Genomic DNA, 23,336 nt, shown 5'->3' with positions numbered 1-23,336 from the left:
TCTTCTATCTCCCTCCTTCTCTCTCTCTCTTCTCTCTCTCTCTTCCTCCCTCGCTCTATCTATGACAGGGCCCCACAAAGCCGTGATCATCACTGGGAGATGACGTTCAGAGTGCCAATGAGCTCTCTCTCCACACAGTGCACCGGTGCAGCCACACACACTGGAGCAGAGGGAGGAGAGGAACACACACACACAACACACACACACACACACACACACACACACACACACACACACACACACACACAGAAGCAGGAGGGACACCCACACACACACAAACACACACACAGAAGCAGAGGGACACACACACACACACACACACACTCACACACACACACGGATTCACCTACACACACAACCAGACAGACATTCTTCTGTCTCGATCTCTCCATCTGTCTCAGCTGTCAAAACACTTCCACATGAGATCAGTAGATGCCATTAGAGATGCTCTCAGGCTCTCAAAAAACAATACGACAGAGAGAGAGAGTGAGAGAGAGAGAGAGAATAGAGAGACAAAGAATAGTAGAGCAAAAGAGCAGGTGTCAGTGGAAGAGAAAAGGGCAGACAGGCTTGCCTCCCCTCCTCTATTGTTGATAAGTCAGGACAGGATGATTACACCCACCCCTGACCTGCCAGCCCCCCACTCTCACACTCACACAACACTCTCCCACTCACCAATGTGCAACACGCTCAGACAGCATGCATGGGCGGGGGGGGGGGGGGGGGGGGGGGGGGGGGGGCAGAGGAAAATGTGTGAGAGAGAGATGAACAATAAGAGAAGGGGCAGAGAGAGAGAGAGAGAGAGAGAGAGAGAGAGAGAGAGAGGAGAGAGAGAGAGAGAGAGAGATTGAATGAATGAATGAATGAATGAATGAATGAATGAATGAATGAATGAATGAATGAATGGGGAGACTTCTCCTGAGAGGGCTGGAAGTCAGGAGTAGACACATTCAAATATACAGCCTGGTGAGCTCCGTTACCATGGAAATGACTGAGCACAAAAAAAAATAACCTCTGTGTGTGTGTGTGTGTGTAAGTTTGCATGTGTGTGTGTGTTTGTAAGTGTGTATGTGTGTGGGGCGTGAGAGCGACAGAGGATAAGAGAGAAAGCGAAAGAGTGAGAAAGTGTGTGTGAAAGGAGTTGATAAGAGAGGGGGGCAAATAGCATGGTGATTTGTCACATTGAGACATTTGTCTCCTTCTCAAGAGAATCCACTTTCCCATCATTACCACGAGGCATGACGCCGGCCTTTTAAAAATGATAACACTTAGAGACTAGACAGACAAGAAACAGGGATAATCATCCTACCAGATACCAGAGAAGGCTGAGTGCCAATCACCTTCACCCTGCTAAACACACACACACACACACACTTTCTCTCTCTCTCTCTCTCTCTCTATATATATATATATATATATATATATATATATATATATATATATCTTTCTCTCTTTCCCTCCCTACCTAAGGATAGAGGGAAGCAGGATGATAAAACTTCCCCTCTTTTTCCCCTCTCATCATCCCTTCATCTCTGTCAAACCCACAAATATCTGTGGCGAAGGCATACATTAATAAACAAACAAATAGATAAATGTGACCCTGCAAGGCGAATGTCGTTTTGGTAAAATTTACAAAATTAAGTTATTGTACTCACACGAACGGCCATAAACTAAGCTTTCAAACTACATGTATATCGAGGGTATTGCAAAATGTATCGCTAAGATAACCGCATCCAAAGTCGACAGGGTTCTCCTGTCACGATACGCCAGAAGAGGAGAAAATCACCTTTTTAAGTAAATTGTCACGTCCGATAGTGTGAGGGCACAGCTATGATTAGCCTTACGGTAGCGTGACTTCGAAGCGTATGACTGACTATGCAGTTTCAACCATAGTTTCAACTGTGCAAAGAGCTGTCCATATGTTTTACTGTCTATGGAAATGAGTCTTTTTCTGCCCCCTAGTTAATACCTGGGACGGTCATAAGGTGTCACTATAGAATATAATTAATGTATTTCGGGGGAAGTAAGGGGAGAGGAAGTTCTGTGTACACAGATTGTGTATAGCCTAGCCTACTTTTAAAATGCTCTAGCCTACTTTAATGGAAAGTCCTTTAAGAGGACTTCTCCTGGTCCCTAAAATGACGCCAGGATATTTCTAAAAGTTTGTGCTTTTGACCGTTCGTAGCCCTGAAAGGCAAGTCTTTCACATTCATATTCGGTCACATCTGCCAAGAACGATATAGAGCTGACACATTGAGTAAAGAGTAATGAGTAGCCTAATGAGTAAATTAGCTCTACCGGACCCTACCGTAAAACCTTATAGTGGCGTGGACAAAGGGAATGACTGCTAATGTGTTGAATCTTCACCTAAATAAAGTAAGGTCAAAACAGTCAAAAACGTATGTTTATCCGTGAAATTTGTTCACAATATGAAAGTGTAGGACTGTATACTGTCGAATTATGCGAAAAATTCGACATTTTAACCTGTACGATTTTCTCAAAATAGCACCGTGCGCAAAACGACTGGTTTCACCTTGCAGGGTCACAAATAAACAAATGAGGAAGAAAACACTGGAATACCAGCCTGGAGGGGGCGGAGAGTGGTGCGGCGTGTGGCATGGTGCGGTGTAGTGTGGTGCGGGTGTGGTGCAGCGTGGCGTGGTGCGGCCTGGTGTGGTGCAGCGTGGTGTGGTGTAGTGTGGTGCGGCCCTGGTGTGGTGCAGCGTGGTGTGGTGTAGTGTGGTGCAGCGTGGTGTGGTGCGGCCTGGTGTGGTGCAGCGTGGTGTGGTGCGGCCTGGTGTGGTGCAGTGCGGCCTGGTGTGGTGCAGTGCGGCCTGGTGTGGTGCAGCGTGGCGTGGTGCGGCCTGGTGTGGTGCGGCGTGGTGCGGCCCTGGTGTGGGTGCGGCGTGGCGTGGTGCGGCCTGGTGTGGTGCGGCGTGGTGTGGTGCAGCGTGGCGTGGTGCAGTGCGGCCTGGTGTGGTGCAGCGTGGTGTGGTGCGGCCTGGTGTGGTGCGGCGTGGTGTGGTGTGGTGCAGCGTGGTGTGGTGTGGTGTAGTGTGGTGCGGCGTGGTGTGGTGTAGTGTGGTGCAGCGTGGTGTGGTGCAGCGTGGTGTGGTGCAGTGCGGCCTGGTGTGGTGCAGCATGGCGTGGTGCGGTGTGGCGTGGTGCGGCGTGGTGTGGTGTGGTGCAGCGTGGTGTGGTGTGGTGTGGTGTGGTGTGGTGCAGCGTGGTGTGGCGTGGTGTGGTGTGGTGCAGCGTGGTGTGGTGTAGTGTGGTGCAGCGTGGTGTGGTGCGGCGTGGTGCGGCGTGGTGTGGTGTAGTGTGGTGCAGCGTGGTGTGGTGTAGCGTGGTGTGGCGTGGTGTGGTGTGGTGTGGTGTGGCGTGGTGTAGTGTGGTGCAGTGTGGCGTGGTGCGGTGTAGAGGTCGGAGGCAGAGCCGCGGCGGGGGACTGGGAGGTAGCTGGGAGCTCATTTAGGTGAGCAGGGACGCCGGCTCATAAAGGCACCGAGGTTATGAGCGCCGGCATGAAGGTCTCAAGCTAGGAGTGGGACCGTGTGTGTGTGTGTGTACTGTATGTGTGTGTGTGTGTGTGTGTGGGTGGGTGTATGTGGGGGAGCGTGTTTGTATGTGACTATGTGACTGTGTGTGTGTGTGTGTGTGTGTGTGTGTGTGTGTGTGTCTGTGGGTTAGGGGAGAGAGTGGTGTGTCAAGCTGGAGCTGGATGCAGAGGCGGCATCTGTCTGCCAAGAGAGAAAAGTGCCGCAGTGAGTTGCCAGCACATACACACACATGCACACACACATGCGCACACACGCACACACACAGACACCATCACACACACATACACACACACCAGGATCCCTTCCCTTGTGCTTGAGGAGATGTTGGACCAGCAGCACTGCTAAGGTGAGACCTTGTTGAATACAGTGCGGCTCAGCTTACTATGTCCCTTCCCCGAGGCAGGCTGGGATCTATGTCAAATGGATTTTTTTTAATTATTATTGGGGGCCAAGCAGCGAAGCTGCGAGGCAACCCACAGTAATTCTACGTTTTCTTATTATTATAACTCATTTGCCATTGAACCATACAGTAAAAAGTTGGGAAATTTGGCACATTGATTCGGTACAGTAATATGAATAATTTCACTAAGTTTCATGTCAAGTGCTCTAGCGCCACCATTGTGTCAAATTTTGCATTGCATCTATGCGGTTAACGTTTCAACCGTACACATTGAAATATATTTGGAATCCTTGGATGAAGCCGAACTCAATGCACCCCATGATGTCAATTTCCACCATATTGGACCTTACGCCATATTGGATTTCATCAAAAACACTTAAAAGTTTTCACAGGTCACAAAATGTGTCCGATTTTCACGAAACTTGACGCAGATCATCGTCAGACCATGACTCAAAGGCATTGCTTTTTGGAGCCATATTCAAATCACATCCGTCACGACCAATCAAGTTTTGGCAAAGCCGCCAAACAGGAAGTGAAGTAATATCTCAGCAAAGCTTTCACGTATCAAAACCAAACTCAATACATGGGGTCAGGACCCAATAAGGAGGATGCTCAATCAATTTGATGACTTTTGACCTATAGGTGGCGCTATAATAAGCAAAAATACGTTTTGGCCTGTAACGGGTGATGTGTTTGGAATTAAAACTTACTAGTGGTGTCTGTTAATACTGTGGGAGGTCCTAAGTCCGACAGATGTGAATTTGTGACGTCAACATAATTGATCCGGCTGCCATATTGGATTTAATCAAAAACCCTTAAAAGTTTTCACAGGTCACAAATTTTATCCGCAGATGATCGTCATACCATGATTTACAAACGTATTGCTTTTTGGACCTATATTCAAAACCCGTTTTGGCAAAGCCGCCAACAGGAAGTGGGCTCATATTTCAGCAATGCTTTCACGTATCAAAACCAAACTTGGTATATGGACTCACGAGCCAATTAGGAGGACACCCAAGTAATTTGGTACATTTTGACCACTGTGTGGTGCTATAATCACAGGAAGTATAGTCATATTTCAGCAACGCTTTGAAATAAAAAAAACAAAGTCAGTACATGGGGTCAGGACCCAATAAGGAGGAGGCTCAATACATTTAATGACCTTTGAGGGGGGAAACCAAACTTAGTATATGGACTTGGGACCTTATCCTGAGGACACAAAATAAATGTGGTGACTTTCAACCACTAGGGCGGCGCTAGAGTAACAGAAGTTTCGGTCATATCTCAGCAATGCTTTCACATATCAAAACCAAACTTGGTTCATGGACTCAAGACCACATCCTGAGGACACACAATAATGTTAGCAACCTTTCACCACTAGGGGTGCTATAATTTGCAACACTTTCTCGTATCGACACCAAATTTGGTACATAGACTCGGGACCACATCCTGAAAATGCTCAATATATTTAGTGACCTTTGAACACTAGGGGCGCTATAATTATCAACACTTTCTCGTATTGACACCAAACTTGGTATGTGGACTCGTGACTACAACCTGAGGACGCACAATAAATTTGGTGATGTTTGAGATGTGCGTATATGTAGGGGGCTATTGGGGTGTGTAGGGGAGGAGGTTTATCTGTTTATATATGTGTGTGTTTGTGTGTGTGGGGGGAGGGGTTAATTGGGTGTGTATAATTTAACAACATTGCGTTGCCAGGACAACTCCTGCTCAACTGCTTGGCCCCCTCATTGCTACTTGCAGCTATATTTATTATTATTATTGTGTTACATGCTCCAAATGTAAAGCACTTTGAGCTGCATTCTGTGTATGAAAGGTGCTATACAAATAAAGCTTATTATTATTATTATTATTATTATTATTATTATTATTATTATTATTATAGAGATCAGGCAGACTTCAGACACGGTGTCTACAGTTTTTACTTTCTTTCTTTCTTTCTTTCTTTCTTTTTTTTTCATTTTTCAAGGTCACTCTGTGCCACAGAAAAGCACTTCAGGAAATGTTTATTACAAGTAGGTGGACAATTTCAGATTTTGACCCTCGTCCACCAGGACATCAAGGCGTGGAGCAGCGGTGAATCGGCCCGTGTTTGAATCCCATCCCAGGCGTTGACTCCCTGTCTGGATGAAAGCGTCTGCTAAAACTCACTTACTCAACCCAGCAGGCAACACAGGAAGAAGGAGAGCGAGGAGTGGGCGGCCCGGCTACTCCGGTAGCTCCTGTCACACCGCTGAATTATGGGATTCGGAGACCGAGCGTGCATATTTCAGATCAGACGGTCTGACATCTACACAAAAAGGCCAAAGACAGAGCTTGTCATCTTAAGCTGAAGAGCTTGATAGAGAGACTGAACGCTTAATCTCCCTACAGTCTTAGAGAATATATCTTCACACACAGACACACACACACTCACACACACACACACACACACACACACACACACACACAATGTGCATTCTCTCTCCACAGTCTTAGAGGATATATCTGCACCCTGAAGAGCATGTGCTAGGTGGCTGAGACAGCGACGACGTCTAAAAACACGAAGGCAGCGATAGTGTCAATCTCCCTGAGCTTACAGTGCTCTCCGGTATCTCCCAGACTCCCAAGCAGCTGAACATGACGGGAGTCTGAGTCTGAGCACCAGAGAGGGGATGTCAGCAGCAGCAGAAGCAGCAGAAGCAGCAGAGCACGACCAGGTGAGACTTGCTGCTGCAATGCCACAGCAGTCACGGGCCATGTGCTTCTGACGGCTTTGGCTTCTCCAGACATTTTCAGGGACCACTTAGAAGACGGACGCTGACACAGAGTGCCATTTCAAACGGTACTGGACGCCACTGGACTCAACAGAGGCAGTTGTAGTCACTGTAGTTGTGTATTTACTGACTAAGATTTACTAAGACTGTACTTGCACAATTTGTAACCTAAAAGATCTTTTAGAAAATGAAAATTTGGACTATTTCATGGAAAGTATATGTTAATTTTGTATTTGATGCCAGCAACATGTTTCAAAAAAAGTTGGGACGGGAGCATGTTTACCACTGTGCTGCTTCACCTCTTCATTTAACACAATTCTGTAAATGTTTAGGAACTGAGGAGACCATTTGCTACAGTTTTGATAATGAAATGTTGCCCCATTACTCCCCGATATAGGATTTCAGTTTCTCAACAGTATGGTTTTTTTTTAGTCATGCTTTTCATTCCATTATGCACCTAATTTGACAAATCTGGACTGCAGACAGGCCATATTAGCACCTGGACACTTCCTCTATGGAGAAATACTATTTAAATATGTGCAGAATTCATTTTGGCATTGTTTTCCTGAAATATTCAAGGTCGTCCCTGAAAAAGACATTACCTGGATGGCAGTATATGTTGCTCAAAACCTGTATACATTATTCAGAATGGATTGTGCTTTGCCAAATGTGCAAGACGCTCATGCTGTAGGTATTAATGCTCCTCCACACCGTCATAGATGTTGGGTTTCGAACTGAGCACTAAAACAAGTTGGATAGGTTGGATACTTGGATAGGCCCTCTTCTCTTTAGCCCAGATGAGTCCATGATTTCCAAAAAGAATGGCAAACTTTGATTGGTCTAACCACAGGACCTTTTTCCATCTTACCTCAGTCCATTTTAAACAAACTCAGGCCCAGATAAGAGGGTGGTATTTTCTGTATCATGTCTCAATACAATTTTAGCTGTTACATTTTGGCTGCAGTTTTTGAATTGAGTATCAAACTGGGCACATAGACAATGGTTATCAGAGGTTTTCCTGAGCCCATACAATGACAGGTCTGGAGACAGGTCTGGTGTTGATGCAATGCCATCTGAGGTCCAAAAGACCACGGGCATCCAATTTGTTTTTCAGCTATTTCCCCTGTTTGCAAAGATTTCTCTGGATTCTCTGAATGTTTTAATAATATTATGTCCTGTAGATGATGCACTTCTTAAATACGTCACAATGTCATGTGAAGAAGCATTAAAATTACATTGTTTCATCAATTGTGCACACAGGTTTACACAGAGTGATAAATACCCCTACATCTTTACTTCTAAGAGACCCTGCCTCTCTGGGATGCTCTTTTTCATACCCAATCGTGTTGCCAGTTACCCTAATTAGTTGTGAAACATTCTTCCTTTTGTTTTCTTTATCATTACACAACTTTTCCAGCATTTTGTTACCCCGTCCCAACTTTTTTAGAAACGTGTTGCTGGTATCAAATTCAAAATTAACATATGTTTTCCATGAAATAGTCAAATTTGTCATTTTCAACATTTGATATGTTGTCTGTGTCCTTTTTGCAACTAAATATGAGTTTAAGAGATTTGCAGATTATTACATTCTGTTTTTATTCACATTTTACACAACGTCCCAACTTTTTCTGTTGTGGGGTTGTACTATCTTCTCCTCCTCTCCTCTCCTGTCCTCTCCACTTCTCTCCTCTCCTCTCCAGTCCTCTCCTATCCTCTCCTCCTCTCTTGTCCTACCTTCTCCACTTCTCTCCTCTCCTGTCCTCTCCTCTTCTCTTGCCCTCTCCTCCTCACCTGTCATCTCAAGTCCTCTCCTCCTCTCCTCTCCTCCTCTCATACCCTCTCCACTTCTCTCCTCTCCTCTCCTCTCCTCCTCTCATACCCTCACTTCTCTCCTCTGCTGTCTTCTCCTCCTCTCTTGTCCTCTCCTCCTCTCCTGTCCTCTCCTCCTCTCTTGTCCTCTCCTCCTCTTCTGACCTCTCCACCTCTCCTGTCCTCACCACTTGACTATTCTCCTCTCCTCCTCAAGTTAGTTTCTGCTAGCCTAGAACAGTGCAAAATAAAAAAAAGATGTGAGGGCATTACAACCTAATGCATGAGGGGCCCTCGGGGCCAAGCCTGGGGCCTGACCCTTCATTACAGGGTCACACATGTGACGGGTGAGATGAATGAGCCCCCCCCCCCCCCCCCCCCCCCTCCTCGCAGGCATGAGCAGGCATATATATACTGTACTGTATGTGCAAAAATGTGTGTTTATGAGAGTGTGTGCCTTGAGCTACCCTGGCATGTGTGTGTGTGTGTGTGAGTGTGTGCGCGCATCAGTGCAAGTGTGCGTGTGTGTGCGTCTGTGTGTGTGTGTTATGAATCTTACTGCAAAGAAGGGTGAGAGGTTGGCATGGGCCTGTTTTAGTCATAGGTTTAACACTGCATGTGATGTGTGCACGGCTTGAATTTTAATGTCAGTGGATCCACATTCTGAGGGTAGAGCATTCACACTGAGGCTCAATCTGTTCATGGTAATCAGGACGCTCTGCACACACAACGTACATGCAAACCTAGCAGCCTGACGCCTGATTGTGGAGAGAATAGAGACAGGCAAAAGAGAGGGAGGGAGAGAGAGGGAGAGAGAAGGAGAGAGGGAGAGGAAGAGAGATGTAGGGAGAGTGAGGCAGGGAGGGAGGGATAATAATCCTGCTCTGTTTTGCCATGAGGTGACAGATCCACGTGATCATTGCTATGCATCTGACAGATAGACTAGCTCACAAGGTGATAGGTTCATCCTGAACACATACTGACATGCAATCTCTCACACACACCAATACACACACTCACACACACACACACACACACACACACACACACACGTGCATTCTGCTGCCCTGTCGTTTTCTCATTCCCTCACACAAACACACACATACAAAAACAAATGCCACCCTCTATAAAAAAAGAGAAAAAAAGAACACAGACACACAGACACACACACACACAGACAGACAGACACACACACACAGACAGACAGATACACACACACACACACACACACACACACACACACACACACACACACACACACACACACAAACTGAAGACAACTCCAAGGTGTAAGGTAGACACATGGAGATGATGATGGAACTTGGCAGCGAAGCTACTTCAACAGCATGTTTGTTTGCATCTGGGTGGATGTGTGTGTGGATTGTGTGTGTGTGTGTGTGATATTTGTGTTGGGGGGGGGGGGGGTATGTACTGACAAGCATATGTATTCCATACAGACTGAATGACCATATGGAATAACTCTCTGACCTGCTTGTTTGTATGCATTTGCCTAGACATGCTTGTGTGTAGATGCCTGTGTGCAGGCATATCTGTGTCAACCCCAATAAGAGCAATGCAGAGATATGGTATGTATATATGGTTGTGTGTAGATGTTAGGATACTCCTGTCATGCTCAATAGCAGTACATGTGTTTGTGTGCTGATTCTCTTATGTGACTGTATGCGTGCCAAGTCCAATAAGAGTATTGTGTGCATGTATGCCTGTCTGTAGATGGTTGTGTGTGTGTTTGTGTGTGTGTGTGTGTGTGTGTGTGTGTGTGTGTGTGTGTGAGAACAATAAGAACAATAAGAACAGTCGTAGTCGTGTCCCTTTGTGAGTGACCCCTCTGCCCTGCATGCCCCTGTCAGAGAGTGGCCTCTGATTAACAGCACAGAGCTAATTATAACAGACAGCTCTCTCTCTCTTTCACACACTCTTCTCCTCTCCCCTGCTCACACCCACTTACGCTCACACTGCTTTTCTATCACCTCTCTATCACCTCTCTATCACCCCCTCTCTCATCCTCTCTTCCGCCCTCCCCTGCCTCTCTCCCTCCCTCCCCTCCCTCTCTCTCTCTCTCTCTCTCTCTCTCTCTCTCTCTCTCTCTCTCTCTCTCATCAACCTTATGTTTCTCTATCTTACCTCAACCCTGCCTCTATCTTACTTCCTCACATTTTCTCTCTCTCTCTCTCTCTCTCTCTCTCTGTCTCTCTCTCTCTCTCTCTCTCTCTCTCTCTCTCTCTCTCTCTCTGTCTCTCTCTGTCTCTCTCTCACACACACACACACACACACACACTCCTGCTAACCAGGTTTGACACCTCAGGGGTGAGTTTGCACAGGATATGGCCTCTAACCTGTGTCCTATTATACCTTTTCAAATTTCATTAGTGTGTTTTTACACAACAGAGGGCTCCACTGCATGCTAACCAGCGGTAGTAGAGGCTGGACGGCCGGCCTGCCAGTCGTCCGGCTCCTCTGCCCACTCAAGGACACCCATCTGCTGGGTCCATCTCCAGCCGGTCTCCCCTAATGGGATTCTGAAGGACCTGACCTGCCTGTTCAAACAGTTTAATCAAAGGAGGAGCAAGAGTGAGGGGGGGGGAGAGAGAGAGAGAGAGAGAGAGAGAGAGAGAGAGAGAGAGAGAGAGAGAGAGAGAGAGAGAGAGAGAGAGTGCTCATTGCTACACCCTGAAGAAGAAAGGGATGGAATAGGAAAGGGGAAAAAATGAAGTAAAATAAACGTATGGTGTGAAAACGTGCACCCTCTCAAGCCATAAAAATCTGCTGGAGGCAATCTTCGCAATCCATCACAGGGGAAAGACACAGGCGTAAGTCAAGAAGCTGTAAAAATGCACATGCAGGAGTTTCCGGATGGAGTTCCTTTTTTATCTCTGACAGTAGACTTTTACTGACACCTGAGTGTACAGACGTCTTCCGACCGCCGAAGAGCTGATGGAATTGCTCTAGTGTCTTACTACGGCTGAGTGTGTTTGGATGCGTTTGTTTACTGTAACTGGTTGGTTTTGCACGCTACACTAAGTCTTACTTATGTGTCAGAAATAATTCAGCTTTGATTACGACAACAGCGCTGAGCAAATTCTCCAGAAGACTCTTTTGAGTTTACAGAAGCTACCTGATATCCTGCTTTTCATTTGCATGTGTGCTCTGTTCTGGAGAGCGAACATCATATTTGTTTAGCTGTTTTCACTGATTGAACATGACTTGGGAATGACAGACCAATTTATAGCCCTTGAGTGTATTTTGTCATCAACTAACATTTCCCAGTTGAATGCTTCTACAAATTAATGCATTTGTATCTGACAGAAATGAAAACAGTACGTTTTGTAATAATTTCAAATTTTTTGTTTCACTGAATTTTATTTCTATAAATGTCACGCCTGCATTAGTTATTATTGTGCAGAGTATTTGTACCTTTTCATAGAGGATCAAAGCCAGATTTGGCCACACCATTTCACAAGCTGATAAGAATAGTGTCTACAAGCCTAGCTCTTGCACTTATACTTCATTAATTTTATTTGATACATTAAATCTAATCTAAGAGCAAAACATGTTGTCTTTTGTCTATTCTTTCAGTTAAAAAAGCTGTCTCAGTCCAACTCACCTGCTAGCTCTAGACTAAAGTGTTAGTATAGCCAGTGTGACGGCCTGTTAGGCCTTCTGGGGGGTATTCCATCAACCTCTCTAATGAAGGCGGCATTTAACAGAAATAGCCTGGCTTGAACGTAGACTTTCACTTGGGGCTGAAGCCGTTCCATTAACTGAAGTTAGCGGCATCTTTTTTCCTCGGCCTCGTTTATTCAAGCGAGGTTTAGGTCAGCTTCATCTCTGCTCGTGCTCGTGGTAGAACAGTAGACCAAACAGTAGATTAAGGAAAAGAGGATATTTGTCGTATTAAGACAATACTAGACGATTGCTGTTCAATTTGGCAAGCACCATCTACAGGAGTTTCATCGAAAGTCATCAAATTTAACATCGAGCGAAAAAAAAAAAAAGATAGTTGCCTACAGAAATTGGAGAATAATGAAAGCATAGGCCTACATTTAAAACAACGATGCTAATGGTTTGAAATAAATTGCGAGTTTGATTAGCTTCACTCTATACAGTCATACAGTCTATGCTTGAACAAAACGAGTGAATGAATAAATTATATAAACTAAAAACAACTTTGGCATATGGATATTCAAAACTATCTATAGTCTACGTTCTTAGATTACTGTAAAAGAGTTCACTCCAAATTATTATCTAGGTGTAGGTGGTCATAAAATAAATTAGTATCAACATAATAGTATTGTCTCCCATAAGTCCCAAAGTGTTTGTAGCACACAGTTGATTTGACATTCATGAACAATCCTCGACACATGAAGCAGTTTTAATTATTAGCCTATAGGCCTACAGGCTACAGAATTATCCTTTGGCTTGCATCAGATATAATATAGCCCACTGGCAAAGCATATTACTGTTACTGAACAGCCTACCAAATGTGCATGACCCTTTATCAACAGTATATGTCTTTCATTAAAGAGTATAACTAAAAATGTCATTATCAAGGTGATAAGCTATTTAGCCCTAATACTTCGTATGGGAAGCGAACCTGTGAACACGCAAGGATGTAACTCCTTTGCTGTGTCGTCTCTCTGCACGTTACACCACCACCAGTGGTGGAGGAAGTACTGAATCTCAGTACTTAAGTAAAAGTACAAATACACAGAGAAATATTTACTTTAGTAAAAGTAAAAGTACCACAATGACAACCCTACTTAAGTAAAAGTAAAAAGTACCTGATTTTAAATGTACTTTAAGTATTAAAAGTAAAAGTATTTGCATAATTATTTATTCTCTTAATATCTATATTCTAAAAGAAAGATTAGTATGGGCTGTGGCATTTTAATTAAGCTAGTTTTAGGTTATACTCGACTAGATTTAAGCTAATGCAATTGTGCTTACCATCTGTGGCCCAGTTTACATTCTGACCTAAAATTCTAGAGACTGTAATTCTGGTTATCTACTAGGGTGATCTGCTGAGTAAAATATCATTCAGCAAAACACGAGAGCCTGAAGTTTAACGGGGTAGACAAGGGAAACGTCGGATGGATCGTAATGCCAATTCTGCTGATTGAACAGAAAAGTTGCTGAGAAAGGTGTTATGATTAGGTTCAGTTTCACTTGCGCAGACGCACATAGACATTGAATGAGCGCTCACATTTCTACCCCCCAATTGTAGGCTATGCCTCTTTATTTGATCACACACAATTAAGAAATATTTCCTAATCTGGAAAATGCTACGTTTTTTTCGGCCAGCGGTTCTATAATAGTCTACCATTCATTTGTGCCGCAAATGATCAGACGTGTGACAGAAGCATGGATATAGCCTGTAACTTCGCTGATCCGCGGATAGCAATCTCATCGCAGAGGAGGCCCTAACGCTTCAGATAACAGACAGAGAAAGGCACAGAACACAGTTGCATGTCCAGTGTAGCCATGGGTCTGGTGAATATAGCCTACCGAATGCAGATGGCTACAAGTTCACGCTTTGCCTGGTCTAGATTAGAAGCTTATGTTTTAAAGATTTAGAAGCTGGGCACGTAGCGCTCCAGAATCTTTGGTAGCAACCCCGCCGCCTGGTAAAACAAACGTGTTTGTCAGAGAGAAAAAAAATCTGATCATAAAATGTATCGTAAAAAGGAACGATGGTGTTGTCGAAATGTAGCGGAGTAAAAGTACAGATAATTGCTGTAAAATGTAACGAAGTAAAAGTCAAAAGTATGCACTATAAATTCTACTTAAGTAAAGTACAAATACGTGGAAAATTTACTTAAGTACAGTAACGAAGTATTTGTACTTCGTTACATTCCACCACTGACCACCACAGAACGTAATTGACGTAGAGTAGCAAGATTCTTAGAACCACACGCACGTGAAGTTAAAACATTTTAAGTCGCATAATCTTCATAAATTCTTTGGAGCAAGTGGATGTGTAAATCCATGGTGACACTGTTGAAAAAAAACATTTCTAGGCCTACTTCTATTTTTGAAGTTGTAGCTACAGGTGACGAAAGCACAGGTTGACAGAACGATCTTTTTGGACTTGTTTTCCGACTGATTGTTTTTTTTTTGCAACACAGCTTAATTTAGCTTGAAAGTTAACCTGCTACGGAGCAGTGGGGTATACTACAAAGCACGTTAGACATATCTAGGCTATGTAGACATATCGAGGCTTGACAAAGCCTTGACTCAGGGGTATACGTTAAGTGATCCTACGATTGCAGTTATGTGATATATTTGTCAAACTAGGCTTTCAGCTCAGATCTGTGCGCGTTCTCGGTGTTGGGATGACTTTGGCCAATCGTGTAACGTGGAGACGCACAAGACCGCCTCTATTTAAAAACAATTACTTCCGCATTCATGAGCGATGGCTTAATCTACACTGCGGTCATTTTTTGTGTCTAACCTATAACATCAAATAATTGTTGTATGGTATGCACGTCCATAGTGGGATATTTGCACGCACAGCACTATTAAAGCGCATTCGAGATCCAAAATGTTAGTAGAGGCGGAGCTCCACCTGTAAGATATATGACAGAATCCTATACGTGAGATAACTTTGTTTTTAAGACAATTGATTGGTCAGTGTGCGGTAGATTACACGATTTGAGCTATAACTTAGCACATAACCTCCTCCCGACCAGGTTTGGTTGACAGCATAAGATACCATGGTGATATAGCGACACTAAAACAGATCCACTTTCGTGTCACAGCATAGCCTGGCTTTGAGCGCAACATACCTCGCTAACCCACTAATCGAGATTCGTAGTACACCCCAGATGTTAGTTCTGTGGCATAAATTCCCATAGTTACCAAGCTGGGATTCACGTTAACCTCATTAATGGAACGGAATTCTCACTAAAATTAGCGAGACTTATCGAAATAAGCCAGGTTTGGCCTTTAGCGAGGTTGATGGAATACCCCCCTGCTCGTTAGGCCTTCTGTTTGTTTTTCTTCTACTTAGGAGGGCCATTCTTACTTTGGGTTTTGGACATGCAACACTGCACTCAGACACATTGCAAACACACAACATCCATGCATTACTGGGGCCTGTACTACGAAGGGAGCTTAACCTACCCAGATGTAACCCAGGGTTACTTTGTTAAACCAGGGTTGACAAAACCTGGTTATCTTAAGTGGTGTTAATCGGTACTACAACGCTGATTATTAAGTTGATTTGTTCAGCCGGGGTTAACCTCATTGGAGTTTGTGCGCATTCACATAAAAGGGGCGGGTTGCAGCGCAAATCACCACTTTCAGTGATGACGCGTTCACCTTATTTTACGGATGAGGAATGCACAATTATTATGACAAGTTATGAGGAATTAAAACCCACTCTACGACAAAAATCAATCGTTGGCAGTGAACAAAGCAAGGCAAGGCTGTTGGCAACGTATTGCAGATCGGGTAGCCTAAATGCCTAAAAGTAAAGTTTTATTTCCACATGTTCTTCAAATACGGAGGATTAATAGCTTGCGGAATGTATTAAATGAGTTGAAATAATTAAATTGCCTATTTTGAGTTCATAGAAATGCCTACAGATGCAACACAATTTAGAAGTGGGCATATAGATTACAGTAATAAGGATAATTGAATGTTTAAGTAGCCCCCATTGACTGATTTGGTGTATGCCTAATCCTGTGAACATTTCAGATGCAACACCATTGCCAAACGCACATGGCAGCAGGTGAAAATGAAACACAAACACATTATTCAGAATAGTGGTTTATATAGTCATAGCTTGCATTAATATTTCTTAATTATGAAAACATGTAGGCCTAGTATGCTTATAGCCTTCACTTGGCCTCTGTTTTACAGCTAACAAGAAAAAGGTGTCTTTGAACACTACTGTAAGGTTTACTGAAAGGTGTCTTTGAACACTACTGTAAGTGTTTTACAGTAGCAGAGGAGTTGGCCATCGCAAATAATAGTGGAAGGCCAATTATGGAGGGGGTTGAGGGAGGCATTCGGTCGGATTCTGGTGCTGTGGAAATGTGTAGCCTTTATGTGCAGGGTACAGTAATATTACATTCAATTCAACAAGTTTGTTAAAATGGTGATTTTTATTTATTAGGCCTACTGTAGGCTATGTCCGATTTTATTTTAAGCTATTCTTGCTCAGATGTTCAGCATACTGTAGGCCTATGTCCGATTTATTTTCGGACATACAGTATTCTTGCATCACCGATGGAATACATGAATGTCCACGTACGGGCATTGCTATGAGACGTCTTCCTAGATCATCTGACAAAGATAACAAATTCCCTCGGCTGACAATCTATATCTTCATAGAGAATATCGTCCAGGTAGGCTATATATATTTTCTGGCGGTCTCTAAAACCCCTCGCCCTGCGAAGAGAGTCCCTCACGATTTGCGCTCCAATGTCGTATGGATCATCCAAGTACGCCGACATGTCTCGGGAGAAATTGTTAGTGGAGGGGTGGTACTTATAAAGGGTGTGGTTAACGGAAACCTCGGGTTAACCAAGAACATAACCTGGTCGGAGCAGGTTTGAGATGCAGCTTAAATTGCCATGGCAGCATACGGATAAAACCTATCCACCTTTCGTAGTAGGGGTTAATCGGGAAGTTACGCCACACGTGATCAAGTTACTCTCGAAGTTACCCAGATAAGCCAGTAACACCGCTTCGTAGTACAGGCCCCTGATGACTGCCTTTGACCCACCTCACACTGTTTGTTTGTTATTTGGTTAGTTTGGTTAATAAATCTATATTTTAGTTAAAGATCCAACCTCTCGACTCCCTCTTTTGTTGTGGCCTTACCTCTAGGTCATAATACCAGACACAGAGGGCCAGATGTACTAACGCTTTTGCGCCCACTTCAGGCGTATTTATTTCGCAATGTGCGTGTAAAATCATTGCGAGGTATGTACAAACAGGCCACAATGATGTAAAAGCGCAAACTGCCTGTCGCGGGAGCTGAAAGTGGCAGATTGATTTTGTCATGTCATGCATATGCATTCATGGGAGGATCCAGGGGAAAGTGGGAGTTTAGCGTAAAAAGATAGGAGGGAAAGAGTAAAGAGCGCCTAATTATGTATTCCGCGGTATGTACAAAGACTGCTCCTGAAAGCGCACGTCTATTCTGCGCCTAAATACTTCCGCCTTGTAAAAGCAGGTGTTAATCTAAATTGCAGTTCAATGTGTCAATTAGCGTGTTTTCATCCAACTTCCTAATGCGCATTTAATCTATTCGAATAAGAAATCCCGGTTGGAAACATGTGAAATGCGCATCAAAAATTCTAATGCGCATCTATATTTGATTCGTTCGAGGGGGGTTGATTAACTCTCGATGCGCATAAGGTATAATGCGAATAAAGTTGATGGAAACGGTTTATTCGCATCGTGTGACGTAACCTTCAGAGAATCTCAGCAATCTCTGGCGCTTCCCTATAACATTAGGCAACTTGATGTGTTCTCTTGCTTGTTTCCGTAGAATAAAACAAACTGAATACACACATCGGTGCACAGTTGTTTTGCTGATGCTAAAGTTTTCGCCAACAACTTGATCGGCACACATCACAAGTTTATACAACTAGTGCAGTGCCCGTTCAAACATGCCATTCCTGTAGAAAACCTGTAGCCCGATTACATGCCCGCAGGTATGCCTGCTTTAACAATAGGATGATAGGGAAAAACATCATTCCAGCTAAACATTCAATAATGTATACTGAATATCATAATATATTAGCCTATAATTAATGGGCAGTAAGCAGAATTTAGGCATGACTGCATGTGATTTCTACAGATCAGAATGGCAAATGTTTTGAGTTAAGGCTATAGGTCTAGCTTATTGCATAACTTTCCTGATAGTGAAGACAAGCCATTTTGTGATCGTTTGACATTTGCAACGATGTGACTCAAAAGCAGTGTTTGATAGCATAAGTGACGTTTCTCTGTCTGCCACTTGTTGTCTAGCTGTGTGGCACGTCTTCTAAAACGTTAAATTCGGGACCATTAGCCTATCGCTTGTTTCAATTTGGGACCTTGCAGTCAGAAATGTAGTTTGTTTATTCAGTCTCACGTCCAATGTTGCTATTCAAAGCGTCAGTTTATTGCACATACTTTTCATTTTGAATAGCCACTACATACCCGTGTTTGTTGGCGTGTTGTTGCAAAATCCGCGTAATCATTTTATGCAAGCAAACATACAGGAAGTCTATTGTTGAGGTCAGAGATGATAATCAAACATCTTGCATTTTAACCGTGATTTAGTGCTGCCAAATCTCCGCTTATCCTCTCTCTGGTCCTGCGCGCAGTGCTATGTGAGAGGGTGGCTATGGTAGAGCGGGGAAAGCCAACGTGTGCTTCTTTTACCGATACATAACGATATATTTAGCTTTTCTTATCCAAACAATGTCAAACTATGCACTGCACTTACTCATGCCAGTAGCAAGACACTACTCATGCCAGTAGCAAGACACCTGCCAAGTTTGAAATCGAACGGACCAACGACATGCAGACAGACAGACAGACGTTCCTGCAATTTATGGATAGATAGATGCGATGGCATCCGACAACGAGTACTCGGGGCAACAGCCAGGTCTATCATTCGTCATAATTCTTCAAACCCTGACTTGTGAATCTAAAGGTCTCCACCCACTGTTGGTCAGTGAAGTAGAGCTATAATCGGGCCTTAAAATTTAGGCCCGACAAGACCCGAGCGCCACAGAAATCAGCCCAAGCCCTGACCGAGCCCGAGACTGACAGCTTTTTAAAAGCCCGAACCCGTTTACAGCCCGACATTATTCAAATGTCCGCAAGCACACAGCTCTTTTGCCTTTTGTCAAGAATAAGTAACATTTGACATCATTTATTCATGACTAACGTAGCCTAGGCCACTTGGAAGTTGGAACAAAGAAATAAAATAGCCCAAGTCCTCTCAGCATTCTGAAGTTTGCGGGAACCCTTACGCAGCCCCGACATTAATTACTGTAGTTCTTGCGCCAGCTTTTCAAACCCCTCGCCATTTTCAATATTAAAAGGCCTAATGTCTTTACAGCGAAAGCTGACACACTTCTTCTCCGTAACCATTTGTTTCACCTTTGCGGGTTTGATTTTGTTGCTGTAGCCTAACAAACGATGTGATCCTGATGGGCACTGACAGCTTTGATCAACATGCCTTATCGGCGACGAATTCCCTGTCGTTCTACAGAATGTTGCATCCTTTGGATTTTACAAAACCACTGGCTTATTATTCTCATTATGCACATGATCAAAACTTTTCCACACCTCAGACTTTGCTTTCTTTGCCGGTGCAACTAAAACGCCAGTCACAAGAGGCCAGCCTCTATTTCACCTCCTAAGCATCCATTTCTGCATCTTTCTCGCAGCTAACCGAAACGCATCTCCTGACCGCTCATTTAGCCTACCGCGCAAGCCCGAGCCCAGCCTGAGCCGTGTGAAATAATAGAAATGAAGCTCTACAGTGAAGTGCCAAATTTGACAAAAAAACTGCCGAGACCTTGGTCGTTCCCAAGTGTATGGCGGTCTCCGGCGATGGGAAGCTGCCAACACCCGATTGCGCAATATAAACATTCTCCGCCTTCTCTTTCTAATCGATATTAAACAAAATATTTTCAAAATGAAGGAATGAATTAGGCCTAGGACCTACTGTAGGCTATTCCGACCGCAGAGAGGAGGGCGTCCATTTCACTCAACATAGGCAAGTGTCCCAAAATACTTAGAATCAGTATATATACTTAAGGAATCAATAGGTGTTGGAAACGCTGACTAATGTACATTTTATTTATGCGCATTACCACGGATGCGCATCACTAATTCGTATGAGTTGGATGGAAACACGCTAAATAAGAGAACCTTTCAAAGACAACAGAATCGCTATTTAGAGCACCAGTTTTTGTGGTGAAAATATTTCTACTACCAAAAGCAACCTTAACTTTCGTTGGCTTTTCGAACGTCTTACTTTCACTTTCACGTCATTCACTTAAACTTTCCTACTTGCTAGATTTGACCAATCTTCCATAGCCTAGGAAGTTGGATCTGACAGCGTTCGCAATCTGCGGTGTTTCCATTACGCTGATAACGCTACGTTCGCAAATGTACATACATCTGGCCCAGAGTACCTGACAAGACAGAACTCTAATAACTATGACATGTGATTAAGTAGTATGTTACAACTACGGTATAATTATAAACACTGTTACAGGTGGGGAATGGAGGGAAAGACAATGATGGAGAGATGAAAGGGAGAAGAGAAAAGTAGAGAGAGAGAAAAGGGGGGGTACTGAGATGGGTAAATGCTTTTTAATGGAGATCAAGGCGTTGACATGGTCGCGTGTGTGTGTGTGCGTGCGTGCGTGCGTGCGTGCGTGTGTGCGTGCGTGCGCGCCAGTGCCAGCAGTCTGATGTGTGCACCATTGGACACAGACATCTGTTTTGAGCACACTAAAAGAATAGGTCAGCCACAGATGAATGAGCCATTTAGAACAGAGACAGATCTCTGTTGTTTCAACAAGACCCTTCCCATCTCTCTCTCTTTGTGTGTATATGTGTGTGTGTGTGTGTGTGTGTGTGTTTCTTTGTATGTGTGTGTGTGTGTGTGTTTCAGACACAGAAAAGTGGGAGAGGGAGATGAAGATGAGAGAGAGAGAGAGAGATGAGGAAGTACAGTATAGCAAGTGATAGATGATTCCCTACACGTACTGCATACTGATGTACAAGGTCACAAACAAGCAAGCGCGCAACACATATATCCTCCACCCCCAACACTACACACACAATAAAATACTCAGAGAGAGAGAGAGAGAGAGAGAGAGAGAGAGAGAGAGAGAGAGAAAGAGAGAGAGAGGAGCAAAAGTTCACAATGTACAAAGTTAAAGTAAACATCTGTAACTTTCTCTGACATGATGTTTCTCCCATTGTTTGCTGACTTGTGTGATATCTGTGTACCTCCACTTGCTCTCTCCCTGACTCAACCGCCTCGCACACGATACGGATATTGAGTTTTGATTCATAGACCCCAGAGCCTCGAGGCACAGCCGAAAACTCCCTCTCTCTCAGATAGCTTCTTTGAACAATTTAAAGCTTGAATGTGACCCCCTGAATGATCTGATTATTGTGCATTTATATTTAATATAATAGCGTCAGCAGTATCTCATCAATTCAGACAACAGTTTGCAGTATCTGTAATGCGTAACACCATGAGAAAACAGCAATATAACTGAGAAGGCCTCAGTTTAGGAGTCCAAGAGATGAGGAAGGGTGTGTGTGTGTGTGTGTGTGTGTGTGTGTGTGTGTGTGTGTGTGTGTGTGTGTGTGTGTGTGTGTGTGTGTGTGTGTGTAATTTAATGACAACTCTCCACTCAAAGCACATTGTGTCTGTGTATACCATATGAAATGTGCTATACAAATAAACTGACTTGACTTGTGTGTGTGTGTGTCTGTTTGTGTGTGTGTGTCCAGTTTAGGAGTCCAAGAGATGAGGAAGGGAGGGTGGTTCACAGTGAATTAATGCTGAATATTCCCCAAGGCCAGACCCAGTTTTGAGTGTTGACCATCTCTGCCTCCTGTGGGCATTTGTGCAATAGAAATGTAGCATACATACTCTCTGAGGACTGCTCTGAGTGAATGGATGATACATGCCAATATAGAGGGCTCAGAATGTGTGTGTGTGTGTGTGTGTGTGTGTGTGTGTGTGTGTGTGTGTGTGTGTGTGTGTGTGTGTGTGTGTGTGTGTGTGTAGCACCTACTCTAAAGGTGTAAAACAATGGCACATACAGAGATACTGAGCTGAGTTTTCAAACCATATGGTCATTGTGCTATGCTAGACACGCTTGTGTGTGTGTGTGCGTGTGTGTGTCTGTGTGTGTGTGAGAGTGAGTGACTCAGATAATGAGGCCCTTGGAGAAGAAGCAACATCTATCCCTTTTTCCATTAGTGAACACAGTGTTTCTCTCACTTGAAGACACACACACACACACACATACATGCACACACATACATGCACACACTTCACCCTAACTTGAAGAACATTCAGCAGCCCCTTTTTGCATATCAATATGAGAGGTGGGTTTCTTTTTAGTACTGAATATTTACTTCTCTCTTCCTCAATCCAACACTGAGTGATATGCAGTAAGAAGAGGGCTCTCCACCTGTTCCCACCATCGTTCTTTTAAGCCAATCCATTTCCATGGACAGATAGCCACCACTGACCGCACCGCATTGCCCTATATTTGCTTCATACCCCTTAACTTCTCTCTTTTTTTCGTACAACTAAAGGTTTTAAATATCAGGGATTAAATATTCAGATTCGTTTAATCCAGTGAGCTACGCAGAGGACTAATCCCTTGTCAGCTGGCCGGTCAGCGCAAAGCCGAAAACCTGCCCGGCATCGCTGAACAGCTGGCTCGTCCGCAAGGCACAAAATACCCATCCCTGCCCCAAAGACTCTGGCCTCTGCAGGGCCTGGCCGAAACAATCATCTCCATAATGGAGAAACAATGAGAAGGGCTGAAAGCAGTGGACGCTGCCCAGAGAGAGAGAGGAGAAAGGAGAGAGGAGACGATAGGAGGGGCAGCTGCCAACATGCCTTCGCATCTGGATGATGGGAACAAAGCAGAGGGGGATGTGTGTGTGTGTGTGTGGGGGGGGGGTTGGGGGATGGGGGTTGGGGGGGGAGTCGCCTTACCCACCCCATAGCAGGTGCCAGTGTGCCAAGCGGGTGGTATGTGTGTGTCTGTG

General features: G+C 44.1%; 1 protein-coding gene across 1 annotated transcript in view; it reads right to left on the bottom strand.

Annotated features, from left to right (window-relative positions):
- The window catches only part of pcdh15a (protocadherin-related 15a), a 270,220-nt gene that overhangs the window by 33,697 nt on the left and 213,187 nt on the right, over positions 1 to 23,336 (bottom strand).

This window comes from Alosa sapidissima, chromosome 16 (assembly GCF_018492685.1).
Source record: "Alosa sapidissima isolate fAloSap1 chromosome 16, fAloSap1.pri, whole genome shotgun sequence".
Taxonomy (NCBI): Eukaryota; Metazoa; Chordata; class Actinopteri; order Clupeiformes; family Clupeidae; genus Alosa; species Alosa sapidissima.
The sequence above is the reverse complement of the archived record's forward strand: the minus strand, read 5'-3'. Positions and strand labels throughout refer to the sequence as shown.